This window comes from Amblyomma americanum, chromosome 3 (genome assembly GCF_052857255.1).
Source record: "Amblyomma americanum isolate KBUSLIRL-KWMA chromosome 3, ASM5285725v1, whole genome shotgun sequence".
NCBI lineage: Eukaryota > Metazoa > Arthropoda > Arachnida > Ixodida > Ixodidae > Amblyomma > Amblyomma americanum.
The window spans coordinates 189,314,257-189,340,678 of record NC_135499.1 but is presented as its reverse complement, the minus strand read 5'-3'; positions in this window follow the sequence as shown (position 1 = coordinate 189,340,678).

Genomic DNA, 26,422 nt, shown 5'->3' with positions numbered 1-26,422 from the left:
GTAGTTCAATGTGTGCTTGCAGGGCATTATCTTAAGATTGGAAGTGAACCAACTATGGCTATTGCATTAATGCTGGCATCAGCTCCAAGAATCGGGCGTCCAGTAATGTATACTTCCTCAAGGCACGATAAGGCTGGCTTATAGCTAGACGGCTTGTACTTACAGCTTGCAGGATGTGGTTCTTGACTAGACCAGTTCTGCCCGCAGGCCACAGAGCTGGGCGCAGCGTTTAATGGCAACGTGTGGGGTCCGTTCCACGTGTGGCTCACTGAGGAGTCAAGGAAAACCTTCGCGTTCATACCTTGAAGAGGGATATGAGTATCCCGGGGGATATGGTCATCGCAGAAGTGGCCACTCCAGACAGTGGCCCTCGAGAGGACTTTAGGGCTGCTCATTTCTTGTACTTCATCTCGCTTGGTCGAAGTGGGTCATAAAATTCGTGTCCTTGCAGACAAAACCGACAGTAGTGAACAGGTAATACAAAGGTTTCTTTTTTGAAACCTATGTATTTCAGAAACCAGAAAATATTTCGCTGTTTTCTTTAATTCCGGTTGTGAGCGAAAATCTTTGGCAGAGAGCGCCCAACTGAAGAAACGGTTCAGGAAAGGACGGTGCGATGCGTTCAGAATACACCGTGGATGATATCGCTGAAGCAAATTCACTCTGGATTTTTTTTTGTGACTGTGCGTGGCGTTACTTTATTTTGCATCTATTTGATTTTCATCCTTTAAGCTCAATTTTTCCACCAGATGGCGTTTACTCTTGGTAATTCATAAGCCAAAATTCACAAAAGGTTTGTCTTCTTTACCTGTGTGCATTAAAGCAGAAAACTGCGTTCTATTTCGTAGTTCTCGCTCTGAATCTGTAGTATATTTTGCACTGAATGAAAGCGCACAGTGTGCTAAAATGACATGTCAGAATATGCTAAACCAGTAGTGTTTTTAATTAAGTTTTATGCGATGATGCCCAGCCTCGCTGACCGCTTTCCTCCAACTCTTTAGTGCATATTGCAAAGAATGGGCACACATTAAACCATACTTTATTTTTAAGTGAGGGCACGCATGTGCTTCTCAGAAGAAACGTCATTCACATGCGCCCTGCACAGAATGGCCTAAAAACCTTGTGAAAAAAAATGCAGAAAACAACCGTCCGAAATCGGCTGCTATTAGTACCTTCAAAAAAATCCTGACGCCATGGTTTTTTTTTCTTTCCTGAATCAAATAATATCCGCACATATAGCAAATTATTCATTCTTTTCATACGCCTGCATTCAGCCTGCATTTTGTGCGCGAAATGTCCGGTTTTCTAATTAGATCTCACCATTCCGGGCTGTTTTCTGTATTACGCGCCTTTCGGCTGCGCAGCTCTTCCTCGTCGAGTACCTTTCTTTTGAAGCAGTAGTGCCAGAATTAAACTAACAATATCACGTGCGACTGGCGGCAGTCAGCAAGACAGTGAACGGCTTCCAAAAGAAACTCTTTATTGGACTAACTTCCGCCCACAAACAAACAAACTTGGTGGTGGCGATAGCAGCAAATGTGCGTGGCGGTCCTAAAGACAGAAAGAACATACTTTATTACTTAGCAATGTGAAGAAAAAAACCTTCCCGGGAGAGTTTCTTGTTCCAAGAGCCATCTGGACTTCTCAGCCTGGCCCAGCCGATCAGATTAAGCTGACCTCCGGCTTCCATGGACAGAACGGGGGCCTTTCGAAGAGCCCAACTACCGCCGCTCTCAGCCGCGCTCAATTTAAACCTGGCGAAGAAGTTTCGAGATAATACGCGTAAAGTAACTACGATAATCTCGAAAAACTAAGAACCAGTTGCGGGCGTATGCAACATTTCAGATAAATCTCGTTGCACCTAGCGCCGCAAACAAAGCGATAAAAGCGTGTGCCGGCGGCTTTGAGCAGAAACAAACAAACATTACAAAGCTTCGCTTCAGTATTAGAAAAACAAAACAAGAGCCGATTAAAATGACGGAACTGCCAGATACTACACTCCTTCCGCGAGTTTATGGTTACTTCAAGAGAGGAACACGAGCCAGGTCCTTTGTTCTTAAATATCGTAAACGTTTCTGTATTACATGTTACAAAGGTCAAAACCAAGCCGCCGCGGTGGCTCAGTGGTTATGGCGCTGGGCTGCTGACCCGAAAGACGAGGGTTCGATCCCGGCCTCAGTGGTCGAATTTCAATGGAGGCAAAAGGCTAAAGACCCGTGTGCTGTGCGATGGCAGTGCACGTTAACGAACCCCAGGTGGTCAAAATTTCCGGAGCCCTTCATTACGGCGTCCCTGCTTAGCCTGAGCCACTTTGGGACGCTAAACCCCATAAACCAAACAAACCAAACTAAAGTTCAAAACCGCATAATGTTTCGAGAAGAGCACAGCCTTAATGTGCAGAGGCTATAACCCCTGGAGGTCGTAAAAATAAGGAGCTGTAAGGCTTGTTAGGCCACCAGGACGTACACAAACGAACGGGGAAAAAAACATGCTATTTCAGAACCTGCCTTCCCGTACGTTATATTAGCATCTGATTTACGCTACGTCATTACAATCAATGGCTTCGCACCAAAGTGCGAAACTACTTTGCCATGCAAGAGGTATTCTGCTTTCTTGCCTCTGAAGGCTGTACTTATTTCCAAGATAATGGGCTTGAAGAGCTTGGTTCCCATGACATTAGTGGGGTAAACTGTAAAAATAAACACGCATACCCCTTCCGCCAACAGCACAAGCAACCCTTTCTCGTATGCTGCACGTAACAGCCAGGTAAACATGCCAGGATTGAGAACTTTGGAAGACAGCACATGTGAAATGGCAAAACAAAAAATTAAGCTGAAATGCATCCCAGCAAGAAAACAGGAGTAGTACCTTGAAAAAAGTGCGCAAAAGTTGTACAGTCCGCTATGGTGTACTGTTGCAATAACGAGGTTTTCAAAAGAATAACGCATGCACAGCGCCAACGCCAGCCTGGTACTAATTGTCTTGGCATGTTGCACTTTGTTAGCACTGTCGATGAACCCGTGCGTGGCGATAGTCAGTCCCATAACCTTAGGGCGGTGCTTTCAAGTAATTCGAAGTTCTGGGCTTACTGTGCTGCTGCGAGAAATAGGTGCCTGTACAAGACAAAAACTCAAAAAAAAGACCCAGGACCAAGAGAACACACACAGAGACTGTGTCCGGACTTACAGCTGATTTATTATCGGTTCAACCACGTATTTAAAGTCACTTACTTGCGCCATTTATCAAATTCCGGACGTCATTAAAACCCGGATAAAAAATGCCACTCTTTGTCAGTGATAATAACAGACGGGTCACATATGCAAATACGTTCGTTCTTTGTGATTAAAAACACTTCATAAGCAGACCACAGAATGTAATCGGTGTTATTCTGAAATTTTTGAAGCATTTCTAAGAATCATTCACTTCTTTTTCTCGACGTAAGTTTATAATTGCGCCTACTGTTTCAGCGATGCTGGTCTGCTTCGATCGCATGCGTTTTGGTTAGCTAGCAGTTCTCACTAGAAGCTGTGTTTCTTATCTGCTGGTGCACAACAAAAAGGTCGGAGGCGAATGTAAGATGCGCTTTGCGTATTACGTTAAGTGCCACCGCAGTGACAACGCCGAAGATGCGAAACTGATATTAAACAGGGTAATACCAAACTGACAGCAGCCGCCTGATAACCTTGAAACGCATCTGCAGGTGTTCCTGTTGAAAAGAGCAGTGGTAGGTGAAACAGGCCCCACAATAAAACATGCGTTGTAATCGTTCGTGTGTTAGTCAACGTTAAGAAGCATATTACCATAGGAACCATGGGTAAGCTGTTTAAGAGACAGTTGCATCCCCCCTCGCCCCTCCCTCCCGAAAAAAATGTGAGAAACTTCAGCGCATTTTGTGGCCTCTATTCTACAGCACTTTAACGTCTAGAAAACCTTGGCAGTGCTTTACATTGCTGATGGGAACTTCAACAACAGAATACGCATATCAGCTTCATGTACGTGAGTTCCATCTATGGAGCATTTATTTTTGCAACCGATGCTAACTTTTCGTTCTTTCCTAATGGGGCACTCTGGCGCGATACGCTTCCACGTACGTGTTGGAAAGTGCATTCGTAAACAGATTTGTTCCCCTCTTAGCTGGCCGCAACACAAAGCAACGCTCGACGCGCACGGTGCAAGGAAGGAAGGGAAATTGCATTAGGCCTCGGGAATTGAACGGCGGGAACTGCTGAGCGGACAAAGAGCGGCCCCTCTTGCTTTCTGGCTGCCGAACCTGTGTATTCGCTCGACAGAGGTCACGGGAAATTCCTCTTTTCTCCCCGAGTAAATGAACCAACAGGTTACTGAGTAAAGGAAGAGCAGTTAAGTCAGGAAGAAGTGTTAATGAGCCCGATGTTAATGGACACAACAAGAAATAAAAAAAACAGAAGCGCTTCCATTTCTTTAGCAGTGAGGGAGCCAAAAAACACGCACAAAGAATTCGCCTGCCCTTTCTTTAAACACAGGCGCATCGGTTTAGTGATCAGGGGCCGGATTACGCAACTGTCAATTAGCAAAGGTGTCAAAAACTTGTCAAAAAGGTGTCAATTAGCTCCTATTGGTCGGTCGTGGCCGGCGGCCATTTTGCTTTTTGGCGTCATTGGTGGCTGCAGATTACGTGACGGATGTGGCAGAAGTGGTGATGTTGCACACCTAATTATGCCGTCGGTAATTGACAGTTTTTTGTGAAAGCCTCGAAGCGGTCAATTTGACTGTTGCGTTTTTGACAGAAAATGGCAGCGGTGTACGCGAAGAGTGAGGCGGCTGCGCCGGCGCGAGCAACGGCGGCGGAGAGCGCACGAAGACACGTTTGAGTATGTTTGACTAGCCGGACAATCTGTTTCGAAGCCTTTTTCGACTGGAGAAGCAGACTGTGGAGTGGCTATGCGACCAAGTCCCCGATGAACTGGGAGGTTTGCGTGCGAGCGCGCTGTCGGTGCGGCGGCAGGTGCTGTATGCACTGCGGCTGTTTGTTACCGGTGGCTTTCAAGCTGCCGTTGGTTACGAGGCGCACGTCGGCATCGCACAACCGATGGTAAGCAAATGCGTGCGGCAGGTGTTGGAGGCAATCTGCAAAGTTAGCGCGCAGAAGGGGTGGGTTCCCGCGGTCACCTCTGTGCCACAAATAAAACACGCTTATGCTGGCAAATCACTTTATTTTCCCCAGCAAATCGCACTTCGTGGTCGTCTTCTGTTTCCCAAGAGAAAAGAAACAGACAACCACACATGACATACTGCAACACCTCACCTTTTGGCATTTTCGTCATCGATCATAGGAGCCGAAAAACACAGACTTCAAGTTGTCTTTTTTCGTACCAAGTGCTTCTTGCAAGTTCGCTCCGTAGGCTCGTAGCCTTCACTGCATTCGTTGAAATTATTCTGCACACTTAGGTCAACCGCACAGTAGCTTGCTTTCAGACGCGCGTAAAAAACAATAACACGTCGTGGAATCGGCTGCTTTCGTGCAAAGCGGCTTGACGTTTTACCGCCGGCAGCGTATCCCCGCGGCACCGAAAGTTACCCACCAGCAAATTTAAAAGTACATCTTCAAACGCTTTTTGTTTTGCTTAATATTTTACAACTTTAAACACAATGTTTTGGCAAATAAAATATTAGTTACTTTTATTGCTGCGTATTTCTTAAGTCTTTTTACAAAAATTTAGCAAACTGCCCCTCGCCATGCAAATAAATGCTCTCGGGGCACCGCCCTGCTGTAATTGGCTGATTCCTCGTTGCGTCAAGCGGTGACGTCTCATCGTTTCGTCATTTTGACGTCACTGTCAATAACTTTTGACAGAATTTGTGACATTTGTGTAATACGGCACCAGATGAACATGCATAAATTTTTGGTGGTTGGTTTAGGCAATTAGGACATTTTCTGCGGTGTTATTTCACAAGGCACTGATTGCGCCATTCAAGCTGTAAGTTTTCGCATTTTTACCAGCTAGCAATACGTATTGTGCAAAAGGGCTACGCTTGCAGTTTTCGCCGAAAAAAAAACTTATATCTCTGAAAATCGCAATGCTACTCGTCATTGAATGAGCATATGTAAATGAATTCATTGCTAACAACTAAGCACCAGAATGCTCAGTATTAGCGGTGAAATGCACATCGCCTTTCAGAAAAATAGTGGCAGACGCGTAATGGCTGCCGCGATTCACCCAACAACCATGGTTTTGCTGCAGTCCTTATACTCGGTAGTTTCGTCTACATAAATACAGGAATATAAAAAGACCACAATAATACAAGTTAACTTTCATCAAAATTGATTCTGTTGCTATCATTCGTCAGGCCGTACAACCCATTCCTCGTCTAGATTGGGGGCATCGCAATTTTTTACTCAGTGACCAAGGATGTAAGGAAACTAATCGTAGTAAAAAAGAGTTATCACCCCATCCACCTTGTCAACTTCTTCAGAAAAGATTATTGGCAGTTAAAAAGTACTGCCAGGTGTTCCGCTATTCCTGCAACCTTAGTCTTTCCTTCTTTTCATTATTTCCTTCTTTTCATTGTGAAAATACGAACATCGCCTCGTTAAGTTCATGAATGCAAAGTAAACAGTTATTTATTTTATTTCATGGAGAATTATTTATTTAGTTTTGTTCGTTCCGCTGACCATTACCGTGTGTGCGGCTCAAAATACATCTGCAAGCCGCGAGCAATCCTTGGTTGCTTGCATCCCTACAAAAAAGCACATTGAGTTTCAATTAACCGCTGACTGAGTCTTTGCAGAGTCTGTAGCATTTCAATAAAAACTCAAATTTTATTCAGCTCGTTAGTTAAGATGTCACACTCTCTCTACTGAGATGAGTCAACAGGAAACCAACTGCCTACGGGTCAACCGAATCTCAGTTCTTCCTCTACAGTAATTTCCCTGCCGCTTAATTATCATGGTAGCTTCAATAAAAGCTGATCAGTAGTGTTATAGGTAGAAGGTTTCAGCACCTCATTGCCATTCACTTGGAGTACTAAAAAATTGATGGAACTAGAAAAATGAAAACGTTTAAGCGAGTATAAGCCTTCATCAAGCTTCGATTGCCCGTCAGAAGGCACGTCACCGGAAACCAAAAAGATGATGCCGACGCATTTCCGTCTACTTCAGGCTATCTTAACCTGACCATCTCAGCTGAACAGCTCGGCATCGATCGCCCGTGCCCTCTCGCGGCGCACTGAGCCGACCTGGCTGCCAACCGCGAGGGCGATCATCCACGAAGACAACAATCCTCACCTGCATCCGCTGCTCCCGGCGATGTCTAGAGGACCGTTATTTGGCAACCCGATGCCAGTACCACCACAAGAATTCCATGGCTATATAAGGCCCTGACCCGCTGGAGCCATTTGGGGCGTGTCGCCGCAAGCCAACCGGTCGTGCAGACGCATTTCCTTCTGCTGCAGGTTAGTTTAGTTTAGTTTATTGGGGTTTAACGTCCCAAACCGACTCAGGCTATGAGGGACGCCGTAGTGAAGGGCTCCGGAAATTTCGACCACCTGGGGTTCTTCAACGTGCACTGACATCGCACAGCACACGGGCCTCTAGAATTTCGCCTCCATCGAAATTCGACCGCCGCGGCCGGGATCGAACCCGCGTCTTTCGGGTCAGCAGCCGAGCGCCATAACCACTGAGCCACCGCGGCGGCTCTCTCTCTGCTGCAGGTTAGTTAGCTACCCCGTGCCGCGTGTTTTCGCTCTGGTGACCCTTTCTTGCTGGCGGTGTCGTGCCCCAAAGACACCGCTGATTCTTGTCAGATGATGTTATACATTACTGGGCTTCTAAGGCCTCAACGCCTATTTTACTTGAAAAAAAAACAGTCACAAAAGACAATGGACAAGAGAAGGAGTGTACACGCCACAACGACTGGACTGTCAACTGAGATTTATTAGACAAAAACATAGTCCCAGCAAGACCAGCAGGGCATGCGCAACAGCCGTATCACAACTCACAGCGGATATCGAAATCACTTTGTTCTTATGGGCCTCTCTGCTGCTAATTCAAACACAACATCCATTTTTGTAAGAGTGAGCTTGTCTGTCAAGGGACATCGAATTCCTCGTCAGGAAGCTGCATTGCACGCTGAAATGTAGCGCGAGCGGGCTGAATATAAAAAGCGTATGGACCAGCTGCACTCGAAAGTAATTTTTTTTTCCTTTCAAACAACAAAACAATGTACAGGAAAGAAATATGACTTTCGCGAAATATCACGCATATCGAATGCAAGGGTCTCTGCAGCGTCCAGTCTGGTGCGACTAACTCGATAAAAGAACTGAGCCTTTGTCAATCTACCGGAATTCAATTCAGCGCAAAAGGCTGAGACGTCTCGCTTTCTTATACGCTTCCGTTTTTTATCCTAAAAATGCTTCGGCGAGGTCACTCCTGCCATGCATCACCTAAGTGACCTCTACTGAGCAGCGAACTGACCGGCAGCTGCCGCCCACTATAGTGACCTACGCACAAGGGTTACAGCTTAACACTAGCGGTTAATAATGGCGAATATAATAAGCTATATGCGCATACTAAGCGAATATAATAAGCTGCCATCATGCACCAAGCTTGTACAATCATAACCCCGAAAGGCGGGTGGAAAATTAACGCATCAAGACACTTTCAGACTCTCTTCGGGTTCAAACAGGCAAGCTGCTAGAACATGATACATCTGATTTCACCGTTACACAGAAAACGCGGGGCTGAATTGTTTAGTCGGCAAAACTGAAGATGGCTGGGTTTATGTAAAAGAACTTGATTAAGATGGAAAAAAACTTCAAAGGCTAAAAACATCGAAGTACAAAGGTGGTGCCACAACCCGGCAGCTGAGGCGTCAGTGGTAGTCTGCGCACTTGGTGCTATCCGCTGATACCTGCATTAGCACTTGAGGTGAATCACAGTTAATAAAATTGCGATTTTTAAAGCGAAAGCATTATATGGATCCATTATCACCGAATCCCGGCGTTGACCAGCAGTAGGGTCAGGCAGGCGCTTAGATTTTCTTCGACGAAGAAAAAGCAGACTATTTTGCTTTCTGTCAAAAAGCAAAAAGCACAACAATAACAAATGCGCACGGAGCCTCATGGACGTATGCGTTTATCGCTTTGGGTCCCCACACTGATGCCTTCGTTTTTCATGCTCTACGAACGTACAGTCTTTGTCAAAACTAAACATTCCAAGGGGTTTACTTCCAGGCCGTGTAGCGGGGCTCTTAAGCACACTTGACAGCCCAATGCGTGGGAGGGTTTAGGACTTAAGTTCCTCCCGCCTTCGTGAGATTAGGGTATTTGAGTATGCAGGAGGAGCCACGCTGCAGGGCTCACAAGCAGACCCCTTTGAGCTGTGTACTTTTGGCAAAGACTGTATGTTCCATGCTGCGAGACGTACTACTTTCAACTCTACGTGTTGTTCCATGGACAGGACGACACGCTCTACACAGATCGCACTGGTCGCAAAGCACGGAAAAAAGCTTGTCGTAAACTTTACGCTAGTCACAACAGGCAGCATGACCGTGCTTCCTGTCTGCTAGTATAGCCGGCTATTACAAGTGCATGAATATTATTCTTAACTGTTTCCTGTGCACAAGTCGTTTGCATAAATTTCAAATCCTTGTCTGTATCTTTCTTTACCGTGCTCTTCATTTTAGCGCTGTTCCTCCCCTCAGTATCGAAAAAGTTCCACATGAGACTTTTACGCGAAACCATTACACCGCTGCTATAGACTTTCCTTTATCCACGCACTTTCGTCCAACTTCTCTATTTTAAACTTAGCACAGCTGCTTCAACTCTCCCCAAGACTGGACAATGAACTCGAAAGCAAGTTGTGAAGCTGCATAGATAAAAACTATGCAAAACAGAATATTACGAGCCCAATAAATCCAACAAGAGGACACACATAGCAGACGATCCCATCTTGTGTGCTATTTCTTGTGCCTTTTCTCTGGAGTTAGGAAGCCTGCCCATTACAACCCAACAGGGCCGAGAAATTTCGGTACTGAGAAAGTGCACGAAAGTTCTTGCAGCTTATAAAGTTCATCGCGCTTCACTTTTCTCTGAACTCCTTCAACTACCCCGCTAAACGAACTCTAGCAGTAACTGCAACTCTCTGCAGAAGACCCTAAATTGCGTTGCGTTGTTGCTTTTCGCACATTTGAGAAGCAAAAAGAAAAACATCACCTCGCACTTTCAGGCGGCTTCAGCAGCAGACTACCATGTCCTTCATTTCATTTCACTCTTCGTCTGCTACAGTTCTTTACCGTCGGTAGCGGCGCAATCAAGCCACCCGGTCTCAAGGACAGCAGCTAAATCCAAAAAAAATGGGCGGGGGTTTCTTTTCCAAAAAACCAAGCATTGCTCTTACACTGTCTCGGTAAAGCTTTGGTTTGAGCTAGTTGGGGGGGGGGGGGGGGGGGGGGGGGGTGAGACATAGCTGATGAAATACAACGGCGCGAGAAAAATTTGGCGCTCGTCCTGTCTACTGCGTGTTTTCGCCCAAACCTTCTCACGCCGTTGCATTTCATCAGCTACGCTTTTATAAGTTGCTGGTTTAATTCAGTCGACACAAACATAGGCACAACTTTTTGCTGGGCGTCAAAGCCCTTCTCGCTTTCTGAATCGCTCAGCGGAAAAAATGGAAAACATTAAACGACAACAGTCGCGCAGAACCCCGCCAGCTGTCGCTTGGATGCGCATCTTTCGAGGGGCAGCGGAGCTTACCGGGTGCTCCGAAGTTCGTATCAGTAAAACCCGCTTTTTATCAAAACGACTCTCGCGCACTGAGCATCTGCCGCCGTGCTCCCAAGAAAGCAAAAACTTCAATCATATGCGTCCGCTTCCGTTTCGCGAACTTTTGTAGTTTTTTTTTTCTGAATGTAATTTGTCGGCATTGCGCACACCGTGAATAAACAATTATTGGCACGCTGTTATAACGATTTCTTAATAGCGTTAAAAGTGAGTTAAAGTACAACGAGACACAGGTGAAAAAGAGCGCAGTCGTTTTCAAGTTGCAGTGGACTGTCACGTTCAATGTGCCAACATTTCATTTACTGTTCTCACTACTCTTCTACTTGCACCAGCTACACAACAAAGGGGTACCTGCAGTACGAACATTTAGTCATTTTTGTGGCGGCGTCGAATTATTAGCGCGAGATAAACTGCACTGAATTTATTAAATTTTTAAAAATCTAATAATTGTACTAATGCTATCACTGTTTTTTTTTGGATTTTGCATCACCTTCTAATGGGCTCATTGTTAGAAGGCACCTTCCGGCAGTTTTCACTTTGGGGCCTCCTAGTGTAACACGTATTGTTTAACCAAGGTTGTTGTATGTTTTATGAGTAGAACTAGAAACTTGAAAAGTGCATCCTAATATATAGCAAGAAAAGGGGGGGGGGGGGTAAAAAAATTTTCGCTAATTTTCGTAGTGTGGTGATGACGACTAAGCGAGGTGACAATAAAATAAGCAGAATTTAGCAAGCTTTTATGGCCTGTATATGCATGTCTTACTTTAAGAGTGTACACTTTTTGTTTCTTTTATGTTCTTTCGTTGCCAGTTTATGAGCGTTAACATGACAGGAGATGACACCACGAACGACCACGCTAATCGTCATTGGTACAACTTCGCTTTAATGGCCGCTGCAAATGTTTGCCTAGCGACAAACGTAGCACAATAGCTGTGATGAAGCGAATTTTAGGGGGCGCGGTGGACAACCAAAACACACGCTTAACACACACTTGTACAGAAATCTGTACCGAAACTGTATATTGAAAACGAGCGTTAAAAATACCACCAGAACGGTTGCCTTTATAGCTCTCCATGAGTGCTCAGCGCCCCCTCTCCAGACTAAGAGACGCCTGTATACCAATAGTTGAGTCACGATGTTAGGCAACGCACCATTTCCAATGAATTCTAGAAGACGTAGGGTGGCTGTACGCCAATATTATGACTGACATCCCGCATGCAGCTTTCCACTTTCAGGCAGCACAGTGTGTACTGCTGCCGTGTCCTGAAATTCGTTTTACTTGAGTATTTCTCTTGAAAGTGACTGCATACGTATACGGAACATAAAAGACATCTGGAACTGCGTCTCCCATGTCACCTGGCCGGTTCGCTAATGATTAAATAATGACTAGCATGGTGTCGGAGCACTGGAAGTAATTAAGGACTCAGGGACACCTAAACTGCAAAACCATAAAGATCCACGCTTGGGCAGACCGAAGCAGTGGCACTGTCAACCGAAAATACTACCACGCAGCAAGCAAGCACCTGAAGAAGCTGCATCGGCGATCAATGCCGCACCCAACTAGCCCTCATTTGGGGAACGCCTCTTCCGTCCCATCGTTGCCTTAAGGTACAACGAGGCGTGAGATGTCTCCTGGAGAACCGGGCGAGTGCAGACTCTGCGTTAAGTACCTGCGCAGGTAATTACTGGTGCCGCAAGCAGGCGTCATCAGTGAGCCGCCTGGAATGCTAATGGCTCCCCAAACGTTCACGACCGTTGGACACCCGATGGACAGGCTGGAGAAGGCTTTGGAAAGAACAAATTATCCGCTTTGCCTATTCGATCCTACACGAAAAGTAGAAACTGATACGGATTTGTAGAGTGGCAGAAGCAGTAAGTGAAATTGAGACGGGTATGTTGCTGAGCTAGCTGATTTTCAGACAACATAGGATAAGTAGCGCATGCAGACGAGGGCAGTGAAGCTAAAACGACACACGCGACTGCGCTGAACTAACAGCTTTATTTCTGGAGAAGTCTATCCGGGCTTATTCCTTTGAAGCAAGTAACGCTTGTTATTGCGTGCAGGCTGATAGTTTTCGGTCCTCCCCAGCTGTCTTCAATTTTTTTTTTTTTTTGCTGTAACCGCTGCCTGTTCAGAATCAGGATTCGACTGCAATCTCCGTTCGAAGAAGCCATTCTGTGGTGCAGCGCCTGTACGAATGTCGCGTCATTAAGTCGTGATGGCTACAAAAACAGACTACGCGGAAGTGGCGTAGAGCCAGCACCAGAACGCTTCGTCAAATTACTATGTGTGTGGAAAGGACCGGTGTTCAAGTGCTGCTGGGCTGTGACATGGTTTAGAAGCGATGTAGGATGATATGCATTTTTTCTCGTGATAAATTACTGTGCTTCTCGTCGTCTTCTCTTTCTTAGGTCCGTTGTCCGTTTCGAGCTCGTCCACAATATGAATTACTTCAACTTGCCCAACACAACGTACTGTTAAACTATATCCAGAATTCTTCGAATCAAATATTAGCCACTGGAAGCGACATCCGGGCTTTAAAGTGCGAAGTGTGAAAGGCTCTTATTTTCTGGCGCTGCAGCCTCACCGAGCTCTTAAGAATCTGTTTCCTTAGTTCGCAGCTCAATGCAGGCACCAGAAAACACGTGAGTGAAGTCCATGTTGGTTTTCTGCAATTCATGCGCTCATGAAATGCCATGTCCACTCTTTGCGCAGAGCAGCAAAGAACTTCGTTACAAACAGCCTCCAATGAATTAGAAAACGGTTTACTCATACCTGAGCTCGGACAAGGCATCAACGCTAGATTGATTTATTGATTTTTGCCACGACTTCCGCCATTTTCCAGCAGTTCTGGCTGACAGTCTTGGCATGTAATCGCACTAATGGGCTTGTAGAAACTTTTTGGACTTCCCAAACAAAGAAAGCGGGATTTGCTGCAACATAATCGGTGTGTTACATATTAACCACATTGGCGGCATTTTGTAGTCATAACAACTGTTTATAATCAGGTAAACGTTATCTTACTGCTTTTTAGGTGCTGTCGTCGTCGTAATTTATAATTACATTAAATCTGGATGTGCCGCATAGATTCCGCAAATAACGCCATCAACAAACTTAAAGTATTAGACACTTAATGTTATTTGCTTGCATGTGCGCCACTGCATATTAAAGGTGTGATATGAGCAATATTTGTGAAGCAGTTTGTGCCAAAACTAACTTTCTTACGAAGCCGAGCTCAAAGGCAGGCCAAGTACAGCAATTTCCACAGTTCGCTCGTTTATTACCTTTTATATGCCTCGGCACCCTGAGTCTCAGAATAAGAACTTCTTTCCTGAAAAGCCTTGTCCAGAAGAAAGAACATTTATAATTAAGTCATTTCTTAATGTTCGCTCAAAGCGTTCATACTCCTGAAAACTTTTCTGCGTGGTATAGCGTGCCGCGGACTACTAAACTACATCATGCACTTGAGCACCCCAGGAAGGAGAGGCAGGGTTGTGTGGAAGCTTCCTTGTATTTACTTGTCAGTCAAGTAAACACGAGCTCTTTAAAAGCGCTTGAACATTTCCTTTGGCGTGTCTTTTATGGGAAGGCTTCGATCTGAGGCAGGCCGCCTTACCAATGGCCAATACGCTATCTCAAAGTTAGCAGTGAATGTTGCAGACACGTTTCAAGCAAACAACAAAACGGTACCTGATTTCAGAGGGCAGTCAAGTCACTTTATGCGAATTGCTCACACATGACCGAACAAATTATGCAGCTCTTTTTAGCTTGAAACTGTGCATTCGTGCTGCAGTACAGTCATGGCGCCCTTAAACATAAAGAAATGACGCCTTTCGATGGCTTCAAAGGTGTTCCTGACCTTCGCTTTTCCCTAATGTTTTGGCTTTTTTTTTTTGCTGTGGGGAACGCCCCTATGCACGAGCAGCAAGCGGCAAACGCCTCGCCGAGTCTCGGAGGTGGACAGATTTCTCGAGAGACCGTGTGGTGCGATTGCCGACAGCTGGTGTACGCAAGCGCTCGCTCTTGTTTGTTTTTTCTAGCTACAAGAAGCAACAGTTGCTTCAAGCACACAGTAGAGCAAGATACCTCGAGAATTTCTTTCACACTGCCGTTTTTCTATCCACGAGAAGAAGCAACAAGATGGAGGAGATGATAATCTACTCCCTACAGAATCGTCAGTCCTACAAGAAGATTAGTTCCTTTGAAACTCGCTCAAGAAGACATCGACTCGTATTCCGTTTACTGCAGGAGTGCACGTGTTGTAAGAAGAGAGGCAAAGCGACTCTAACTGAAGCTCCTGAGCAATGTGTTTAGGTGTGTTATGCAGGCATCTACAGTCGAGGCCAGAATAATAGAAATGCGCTTTTGCGATCACACGCTTTTCATACATTTCATACCAAAATTTTCTCAACTAAATGCGAGCGGCGGAAAAGTTCGAATTCTGAAGCATGCTCCTTGTTTTCCTTTTACGACTCTACATAGAGAAGATTTTCTGCAGCGTTTTTTTTTTAGCTTACTGTACGACGAGCCACGTGTAACCTGCTGCAATGTTTGCCTGCGGACTCTTGAAAAATAACTGTCCCATCTTGCTCGCTGCATTTAATCAGACGACAGTGTGTGCGTGTGAGTGTGTGTGCCTTCTGTTCCTACGTCTCATTATTCGCTGGTCCTCTTTTTCTAAAGCATGAACCAACTCGCCCAGTAATTCAAGCTGCTGTAATAATGTGACCCCGTCGTTTAGGCGGTTTTTCTTTTCACATTTTGATGGGGGATAATGGTAATTCAAGCTCTTTATTTTGTACGCTTCTCCTTTTTTTAAGTCTGCCCGGAATTTTTTTTATCTCATGTTTCACTCCTTGCGCATGCAGGACTGCCAAGCGTGTTCGCTCCAGAGTTTGCTGCTTAGTTTTAGCACGCAGCAGTTTTGTTATTTGCTAGCAATCAGGCACCCAGCGATAATAGCTTCGTGCACCTCAAACCTAGTGCGTCGTAACATCCGGTCATGGTCACTATTTCATGTGCTGAAGAAGGTCTGTTCCTGAAGGTAGTGACGTTGCTTCTCCAGCTTAGCTTTTTTTTAATGTAACCTGGTGCCCTAAAGAGTTGATTGGTTATTTGAGCCGCCATTCACATTTCAGCTTACTTTGTAGAACGTGGGGGTACGCGGCCGTCAGCTTGCCTTTTCTTTCTTACTCAGCCTTGTTTTTGTTTGGAGGCTCATAATTGTTCTATCCGGTAATTTGAAAAGCACAAGCTTTCTTCTCGCATTAGTGCGCCGAAAACTACCGCCAGCAGCCTCCCGAAGTCCGAAATCTAAGAAAGGCATGTTCAGCGTGAAAGTGCTTAATCATAATCAAGAGTGAAAGGTTTCTTGTTAATCGGGCTGCACTTTACTAGAAAACATTACAGAGCAGATATGGCCTAAGATTATGACGACAGAAAACTTGAGCTACTTCATAAGCAGTGTTTCACACGACACCATTCAAGCACAAACTTGCTGGCTTACAATTAGTTTCTGGCAGTTTTGAAATTTTCTTAACACCGCGAAGCGTGGAAGGAAGGTGTAAGAAAGCTGTAAAATTTTCTATTATATCTTATCTCCCGCAGCCGGGCGTTGCACTCAGCATTTGAAGCCCTCAGAGCTTTTCAATACCAGTTGAACTCTTTACCCGCTATCATTCACATTTCTTTCGTCTTACATCAACTAACGCACAATTCGTAACACTCTCCGAATATCTTGAAATTTTTTCTAGCCCTTGTATTTCCTTTGTGGAAAAGAATGCTAGACTGCCAGCATGCAAAAAGACGCGTTTCCGACTAGAACGCATGACGTTCCACGAGAAACGTTAGGGGTGTTCGAAAGGCTGGCGATGATTCCAGAGGTTTCCATTTATGCGTGTTTTTTTTTTTTTTCGAAAGAGAGAAAACTTTTTCAGCTTTGAGGTCACTGGTAAAACAAAGAGCTCCAAAAAGACCACTTCGGGAACGAAAACGTCGTGGAGCGTAATGGCTCCTATTTCTTTATGTACATTAAACAAGGATGGCTTTCATAACTACAACAACGCTCCATTTTGTGACCTCCAGTGTGCGTGTGACCTTATGAATGCTTGTTAGAGTGAGAAAAAGAACTCCAAATAACAAATCCGCTGAAATATTTCCTTTCTTGCACGATACAAACCGAGCAACAAGTCACTGAATTTGATCATGCAAATCTGGTAAGAAATGAACTGAATTGCCGTGCTCCTTAAGCACGTTAATCTTGTCCTACACCCAGTGGATGCCGAGCGTGAACTCATTTGATGCGATTGAATCGATAATAGGTATACGATAAGGAGAGTCGGGTGAACAGCGGCGCTTCACACAGTCCCTGCCACTCCTGGCTTGTGGCAGAGTGACAGCAGGCCCCGGGCTCTGCCTCGCTGCTCCAACGTGGGCATCGAAGGAGAGAGCACGTAACACGTACTGCAGCATCGATTGTCGAGCGCTCGTGAGTGTGTGGCTTGGTTTCAGCTTGAAGCACTCGGACTGCTAGAATTTCTTACGACGCAGCTCCGAAAAACATCGCATTTTTCAATGTCGAACATCTGATCTGGCCTGATCAGATTTCTAGCTACAAATCTGCAATTACACTGAAGTGTCTATACATCAAATTTTGAAATATAAATGACGGAAGCCAACGATCCCCGAAACCAAGGAGCATAGGGAATGCTTTTTTTTATAATTTGTGGTGTTTATTGGTGGAACCTCAATAGGCTATTATTTTAAGGTTAATTGATTAGAAAGAAGAATAAAGACCAACCACATGCCACCATGACCTCGAAATTAAGCGTCCGATTATCAAGCAACTGAGCTACGGTGTTACAGCTGTCCAATCTTCTGCTTTCAGGAGTATTTATGTGTAGTGTAAGCGAACACTGAGAGTGTTCACCAGCGCCACCCTCGTCCGTAGCGGCGGACGTTCACCAGCGCCACCCTCGTCCGTAGCGGCGGACGTATTAGTGCGCCCTGTATTAACGCGAGTGCCATGTGAAACGTGATCGAACGGCGAGGGTGGAATATATGCGAGAATATCTCTCTAGTGGTAGAGAATCCGCCTCGCATACGGGAGGTGCAGATTTGGTTCCCAGTGCCGCCGGGTAACTGCCCACCGGTTTTCTAATGGGTACAAGTTTTTAACAGGCCTGGTGCTCGGCTTTTCTGGGGTGAACTGCTTGTAAAAAGGGTCTTGAAATGGGAAAAAAGGGTCTTGAAAGCGTCACTGTTTTTCTATAGTATCTAGATTGGTAAAGCATCAAGTAACCAGACAAATTTATCATTCTTACTATAGGGACACTAAAGGAGACTGTTTAGCTATTCAAGACGTATATAGTATTCCTCGGGGACACTAGCAATGCTTTTTCTGCGCGGAAAGCTGGCTGTGTTCCTGAGAAAACCACAACTGAGCATACAAAGTCTTTCCGCATTCAAACCGCCCGCGAAAATAGAGCAGAGCTAAGTCATTCCTGTGATGGAGCTCTGCGACCAATCAGACGCTCCACTTCCAAATACCGGAAACGCGGCCAGAAACCAGCCATCACGACGGGAAGGCACAAATGCAGGCCGACTGCACTGCGAGTGGTTGCGTCTAGCTGTAACGTCTGCATGCGGTGTAAGTAGGTTTCGTGGTTATGAGAGAGAGCAGCCGCAGAATGCAGAAAAAACAGCTGATCACGTTCACCCACGCATACATCTGCGACAACGGCGCGAGCGGGTGGCTTTCGGTGCATCGAGTGCTGTCGCGATGTGCACACCTTCGAAGTATCCACAGAGGAGTACGAACACAAAAACGAAAATTGGTTCTTTTTTTAATTGGTTTTTGGGGGAAATGAATTGGCGCAGTATCTGTCTCATATATCGTTGGACACCTGAACCGCGCCGTAGGGGAAGGGATAAAGGAGGGAATGAAAGAAGAAAGGAAGAGAGAGGTGCCGTAGTGGAGGGCTCCGGAATAATTTCGACCACCTGGGGATCTTTAACGTGCACTGACATCGCACAGCACACGGGCGCCTTAGCGTTTTTCCTCCATAAAAACGCAGCCGCCGAGGTCGGGTTCGAACCCGGGAACTCCGGATCAGTAGTCGAGCGCCCTAACCACTGAGCCACCGCGGCGGGGCTGAAAATTGGTTCTTGGGTAAAGAAAATGGTGCCGTGTCTGTCTCACATATCGGCGGACACCTGAACCGCGCCGTAAGGGAAGGGATAAAGGAGGGAGTGAAAGAAGAAAAGAAGAGAGAGGTGTCGTAGTGGAGGGCTCCGGAATGATTTTGACCACCTGGGGATCTTTAACGTGCACTGACATCGCACAGCACACGGGCGCCTTGTGCTGTGTCAGTACCGCCCTGTGTTGTCGCCTGCCTCAGTCCCGTCCTGTTTTGCGGTTTTGCTCTTCACAATTAATCATGAGCTCAAAGAAATAGCCAGCGCAACTATCAGGGATGGCACGATTGAGGAGGCCGAAGAGGCTGCCATTGCCCTAGCGGCGGCAGAGGGCTACCGTGCTCAAAGGTCCCTAATAATTCTAACAGACTCGCCAACAGCGTGCAGAAACTACATGAACGGCAAAATAGGAGGGGGGGGGGGGGGGGGGGGGGGCAGCGCTCCATGTCTTAAAGACAGCCAAATTACCGCCGAAGGAAAAACAATTGCAACACATAGTAATGTAGGTACCGGGCACACAGGTATCGCGGGGAATGCCGAGGCGAACAGGAGAGCTCGAGAGCTTACAAACCGAGCCTCCAACCAAACCAGCCTCGAGCAGCCTGACGCGGAACCAGTGCCCTTAGGATACTCAGAACATGCTAAGCAAGATCCACCCAGGGCTATATAGCAGCAAATGCCCGTTGTGCGAGGACAAAGCCACGTTAATTCATATAACGTGGCGTGAAAAGAGAACAAATGCGGCTGCAATAAACAAAATCCCGAGTGCGGAGCAGTGGGAGAGGATGCTTTCCAGCGAGGATCCGGCGGTCCAGGCAGGACTGGTCCGGAAAGCCTACCTGGCGGCAAGGCTCAGTGGGGCCCTGGACTAGGGGCTCCAGCCCTACCACAAGAGCCACAGACCATGTCAGAAGATGTGAAGAGTGGCTCGACACCGAGACCCACCCATATATTTCTATCAATAAAGTTATTACTGCTACTTGCCGTTGTGAACTTGCTGCGTACAGCGGCTAAACACAGCTTGAGTGCACATGATGCGAGGCGGAAGCTGTTTTGCGCTGTCTGTTTAGCGCTGTTTCAATTATGAGGTTCTTCATATTCTTGCTCGCCGCGCTGCTCTCCTTGTATTCCTCCGTTAACTGAGTGAATTGCACAGATCCGCGCATGGCGGCGCCACGTCTACTTCGCTTTTACTCAATTTCCTGCCTTATAGAAGCTTTTCGTCCGCTAAAATGACATGTTTGCTATCACGTGACGCTTATCTATTAGTTTAGCGTCACTTAGCACTCCCCTTTAGTGTCCCTTGAACGCGGAAAGCATGCGGGCGCTATACGACTAGAGGCAATAAAAGCTGCACGTGCATTCTTTTAAATCACATCCTTCAATGAATAAATACCTAAATACACCAGCGGCTGAAAGCGCACCGCTACCGGGACACTCTATGGACAAAACAAAATAATGTACAAGGCAGTGGAGAAAACGATGTGACGGAGCAATTCACTGCACTTTGGACCGAAACGATGTAATGCGAGCTCCGCCGTATTGCCTGTCAAGTTTCAGTTAATGCACAAGGCGAAGTATAACTGAGTTCCGCGAGTACAGGACGAGAGTAGGGCGCCACTTAAAGCCGCCTACCGAGGCTCAAAGAGCAGTCGAGGGTTGAGAAGAGACGCGATCCGCAAGAAACAGAGAAAAAAATCAAAAGGCACAACCCTGAGGCGCCAAAATCCCCTGGCAGCGAGCTACTGACAAATGGGCGACGTTGACGTATCGTTGGTCTTATGGGGGTCACACCGCAGACCTCTCTGTCCTCTCCGGAGTCTGGCGTCCTGCAAGCGTCGACAATCCGTCACGGTGGCGGCTCGGCGTGAATTCAGCTCAGCTAAAGGCAGGAGTTTGGAATAATAGACTGCTCTTGCTGGACGAAGTTTTGCAACCACTTTCTGCGCCGTCTGGCGACGCACTCTGTTACTACAAATAGTATATGGTCTGCTTCACTGGCCTTGAGGACTCCTGAGCTTGAGACAGACGAGAGATTGCTGTCGTTTAAGTAGAGCTGGTGGGATATACCTTTGGTGGGTACCTTTCGACGATTGGTGCAAGATTCCTGTGCACATACCCCAGCGTACAAGCATTCGCGCTCTTCACAAAAAATGGTGCAAGAAGAAAAGAAGTGCTGCAAGCTTGACTGGTTTGCTTGTGGCAGCTGCGGAAAAAAGCAGAATGTGGAATATCGATCAGATACCTTGAGTAACATCAACGGTACGTAGGTAGCATAATATTTTTACCTACGTCGTCTATGATTTGCAATCCGTTTGCTCTTCTCCGAAGCTGCAAGGCTGATCCTTTAAAAGGTCTGTCGAAAAAGTTGGCGCCTTTTTGCAGTAACTTTTCAATAGGATGGCTTAGTCTTATATTACTTTTGTCCAAAATGTAATGCGTGGAGGCTGTTCTTTGTTTCTAAGTGCCTCAAATACCCCATTAAAAGGGTATTCAATGAGGGGTAGGGTTCTCAGCAGAGTATCCTTTCAAGCAATGATCTGAAATACGATGGGTCAGAATGAAGCACGACAGCCCAACGCCTTCGTGCTTCTCTGGAAGTTTCGACGGGTGAAGAGCTTCGAAGTCGTGTAGACGTGAGCGAGGTGTTGCGAGGACCGTGAGTGGGCAGACGTTTTGAAAAAGATGGAATTCATTTCTTGAAAGTGTGCGCGTGTGTGGAGAGATAGGCTGGCATCGCGCGGACCACTCAGTACCTTTTTTGGGGGACACGCAGGAAATCCGGGAGTAAGTCGTGGCCACGAAGAGCACAGTGTAATTACGGAGGCCAAGAGCAGCCGAACGGTAAGCGGAAAGAACAGGAAGAAAGAAATTCTAAGGGCAATTACGATACTCCCTAATGCGAAATTTCAGCGCAGATCTCTTTGTTTCGGCGGTGCGAACGGCAGAGTCCTCTCGAAGGCGCCGCCTATCCTCTGCCGCGGCAACTCCTGGGTCTTGTTGGCGGCGGCGCTGAGCATGCAAGAGGCAGTTAGCTGCATTTCTTTGGTTCTGAACGATTTTGCTGCTAAGCTGTAATGGTTGGCCACAATACTGGTAAGATCGATTGATGCCCTCTTTAGTAGCTTTTCCCATCTAGTCTTATCATGGGCGGACATTTGTGCGGCTGCTGGCCGCATGGAAATTGTAAAGCCTTTTGGCACACAGGAAGCATCCGCGTACGATTTAAGAGAGGAGGCATGCAGTTCAGAATGGGTGCATTTTTCGACCACTTTCCTAATCCTAAGGAAGTTACTAAACAACGTAAAGTCTACATCCCCAGGGAGCCACTCTGCACCGACAGCCTCAAGCAGCGGAGACGGCGCAGCAAAGCTTTACCGTTTTTCTATCTTGCAAGAAGCGAGGACTGAGACAGACGTTCTTCCGCAGTCATGATAGGACAGCAACACAGATCCGCTGCTGAAAATGGAGAAGTTAAATCCACGCTAGCCGGCGTAAGTACTTCCACAAACCACAAGTGCTTCCACAAAACCAGGGTTTCCGTTCACGTACGCCGTCTGCACTGCTGCAGTGTAGAGGCCACTTTTGTGCTTGTTTCAGACGCGCGTAGACGCGTGGTCGTTGCCATCGTACAGACGGCAAGTAAAACTTAGAAGCTGGGTACCAGCTGCACGTTCAACCGCGACATCTGCCTTCTCCAGGAGTGTTGGGATACGGTGGGCATACGTGCTCTGAGAACAACCACAGCCAGCACGGCACTGAAATAAAGGCACGAGCTCAAGCATGAAACGCTGTCTTTTTGCTTCACGCAGAAATAATCGGCACAAAAAAAATAATTTGTCTATAGGCGTATAAATGAAATAATATCATCTTCAAAGAGAATTCTCCACGGACACATCGAAATGATGCTGCCAAACCTGATTTTCCCCAACGATGGAAAAAGGGTGGAAACTGTGGAATTACGTATGACAAGCTCGATTTCGACCACTTGTCGCGAAATCTAAAACAAAGGGAAGAAAATTGAGAGGGTGGTTTGGTTTTGTTTGGTTTGACTGGAGGGGACTCGAAATACCGAAGCTGTACATGAGCTATGAGAAACGCTGCAGTGGATGGCTTCGGATTAACTTCGACCCCCGGAGTTTTTTGACGTGCACTGGCAACGCACAGCAGACGAGCATGGCCGGGAATCGGTCACGCGACCTTAGGCTCAGCAGCCGAAAGTCAAATTCATTGAGAGGCGGTCTGATGGCGCTGTTTGGCTACTGGACGGGCTTTAACGTCTTTTGGAAGGTGACTTGAACTTGACGAACACGTCCTTGATAAAGTCGGTGCAGTAATTCATTTCCGGATCTGGCGTTCAGAAGGACAGTTTGAGTTTAAGCTCAAATTTCGTTGCTAAAGCCAGACCAGAATAAATTTTGTTGCTAAAGGTTTAACCCCTCGCGTTGGAACATAGAAGGCAGTCTGGTGAGGTGACTTTCAATGTAAGCCGGGGCTTCTTTTTTTGCCCACTGAGACGAGCCACTGAAGTCGCCTGTCGGGAGTATTCAGTCACCTTACAAAGTAGCTTCATTCCAGGAGCTCCTTTCTCTTTCATTTGCTCGAGCAATATTTATTTTTTTTTCGCTTTCGTGCAGCTGCTTATATACGCTGAAAAGACTGTTAGCTGAGCCCACAATTAAACTAAGGCATACTTAGCTTTGATACATATGGCGAAATACAAATAGATAGTTTTTAAAAATTCAGCGAAAACAACTAGAAAGGAGGTAGTGAGCTCAAATACTGGTCCACTTTTAAACCAAAATCAAAACGTATAGTAATAAGTCTGCAGCACAATACCTGAAACAAAAACTTGAATCATTTCCAAGGTTTGGCAGCACTTTTCTTTCGTAGATAATGTCATGTCTTCCAGCTCTGTCTTGCAAAAGCGTGGTTTCGTCATCTGCTTTATTTTACGCCTCATGGAATGCCGATTAGATGAATTCCTCACACAACGTCCACAAGCTGTATTGTAGCAACGTAGGTGTTAGCTTCATTTTTCATTTTCTTTCATGGAGCCTCCTGACTACTGATTTTCCAACATTTTCCAGGGCAAAAATGAAAGGAATCTTGAACACCGCGACGTTCATTGTAAGACCCGGTGAATGACCTTGCGCGTATGGAAATGCTTTCGTAAACCACAAAATTCATGGCAAAAAATGCAAATTAACCACAGTGAAGATATATCTCGCCCCCGCAGAGCTACGGCGTTAGTATTACGAAAGTCTTGAAAGCAATAAACCTTCTTTTGTGTTTCACAATTGCGTTAAGCAAATTATGTCGCCAGTTGGTTTCGTAATTACACAGTACCTTCTTTTGCGTTTCACAATTGCCTTAAGCAAATTATGTCGCCAGTTGGTTACGAAATTACACAGTATACGCTTAGCTGCCTTTGCTGAAAGCAGAAGATGGTCTATGATTTATTGGGGTTTAACGTCCGAAAGCGACTCAGGCTATGAGGGATGCCGTAGTGAAGGATTCGGAAATTTCGACCACCTGAACTAACATCGCACAGTACACTGGCCTCTGAAATTTCGCCTCCATCGAAAGTCGACCGCCGCGGCCGGGATCGAACCCGCGTATTTCGGGTCAGCAGCCGAACGCCATAACCACTGAGCCACCGCGGCGGCCCCAAAAGCAGAAGAGCTAAAGAAATTGGGGAGCAGCGAGAGCAGAGTAAAAGGGAGGTTAATAGGAAGGTTAATCGGAGAGAGTATTTGGGTGGATAAAATCCACTAGGAAAATCCAAAGACTGGATAAAAAAGACAGACGACGTACATAAAAGACAGTCTCGAAAAAATCTGTACCCCGGTCTCGACCTGTCTCTCAGTAGCGAGCCCACTAAAAAGCCAAGCATTGCATGGAAAGCCTTCAGGGCTGATGATGGCAGAGACCACAGCCCCAACATTCTGGTCTTCATAAGCGTGCATGTATTAGAGTATAATTCCCTAGAGGTAAAAAAAAAAGTCTGAGAAATTAATAATCTTTAAGTCTTTGAAGCCACTTCTTGGACTCCTACGTTACTACCGGAGACAGCGTTTGCGGATTTTGGACTCTGGACGTTAATTTAACCTTTTCTTTCTTTCTCTTGGACCTCACCTCCGCATACGCTGGCATCGTCTTAGATGGAAAGCCTCCACATCCGTGGTGAACTAAAGCTTTAAGTTGGGCAGTACAAAACCCGAGCAGTGAAACAGATGCTATATCAGAAATTTTGTTCAAATTCTTGATAGAAGTGCAACTAATAACGTTTAAACATAAGCTGGCATTGGGTGCTATGCGGGGCTTAACTACGAAAGGCGGGGCTCAGCTACTATGCGGGCATTTTCGGACTTAGCGGAATAACCTTGGCCGACGAAGTCTCGTATTGAACGAACAGCGATCTTTTTTTTTACCTTTTTACAAGAGCAGCCGTTATCGTCATCATCATCATGATGAATACTGACAAAGTTACTACAGTACAAAAACCTCACCTGCATTTTAGTGGGTACTCAACCACCGTAATGAATACGTTAAATCTGTCTTCGCGATTGCGGAATATGAACAGACCACTTACCATGAGATAAGCTTGGATGAGGCGGCAGTCGTGACAACAGAAATGAACGGCTTAACAAGACTACATCTAGAGTCCTTAATCATCCAAACGACGCCGCACACATTGAACAGTAATCAAGGCACATTTCGTCATGTCTATGGAGAAACATTACGAAGGAACCTGATTCATCTATAAGCCCTCCTTTTCCGAGACAGTTTTATCGTTAACAAAGATCTGATAGGGGTCCTGAAACCCCACTTCTGTTTGTTTTGGACTTCATCGTGGCCCAGTCTTCGCCTTGTTACAAATATGCATTCTGCTGCTTGACGCAGGTAAAGCATTTAAAAGTCGTTGGTGTCACGGCCACGTCTTTATAGAGCACCTGTTAGTTATGGCCTCAGGATTTTATGCTAGTAGTCGTTGGTCCAAAGCTATCGAAATGTCACTTAATTAGTTTCCCCATGTGTGCAGCAATGCAAAAGCCCGTTCTCTTCCGCGGGCGCTCCGCAAGAATCTCTCGCGTTGTCACCTGGGCCTATACTGCGCTGACGTCGGCACGCTTGTCTAGAGCGCTGGAGTCACACAGAAAGTGAAATTTTTAAACATGCATTTGGTGTAGCGAAGGTGCATAGGTATATAGTTTACCCTAGAAATTGCGAGACCAATTTAAAAGCAGCTGATCAAAATTTTCGCTTTCTTGGTTCCACAGCACTCCGTTCCAGCGCTGCAGAGAAGCGTGATGACGACGGTACAAAAACGTCTTTGCGAAAACTGTGCTATTGGCGCAGTCTGTGCATAACCGTTTCAGCAGAACTGGTTATATCGATAAGAGTGCGCCATCATATTTACACACCTTGCGTAGCGTACGTGCGTCACTCTGAGCAAACGAAAGA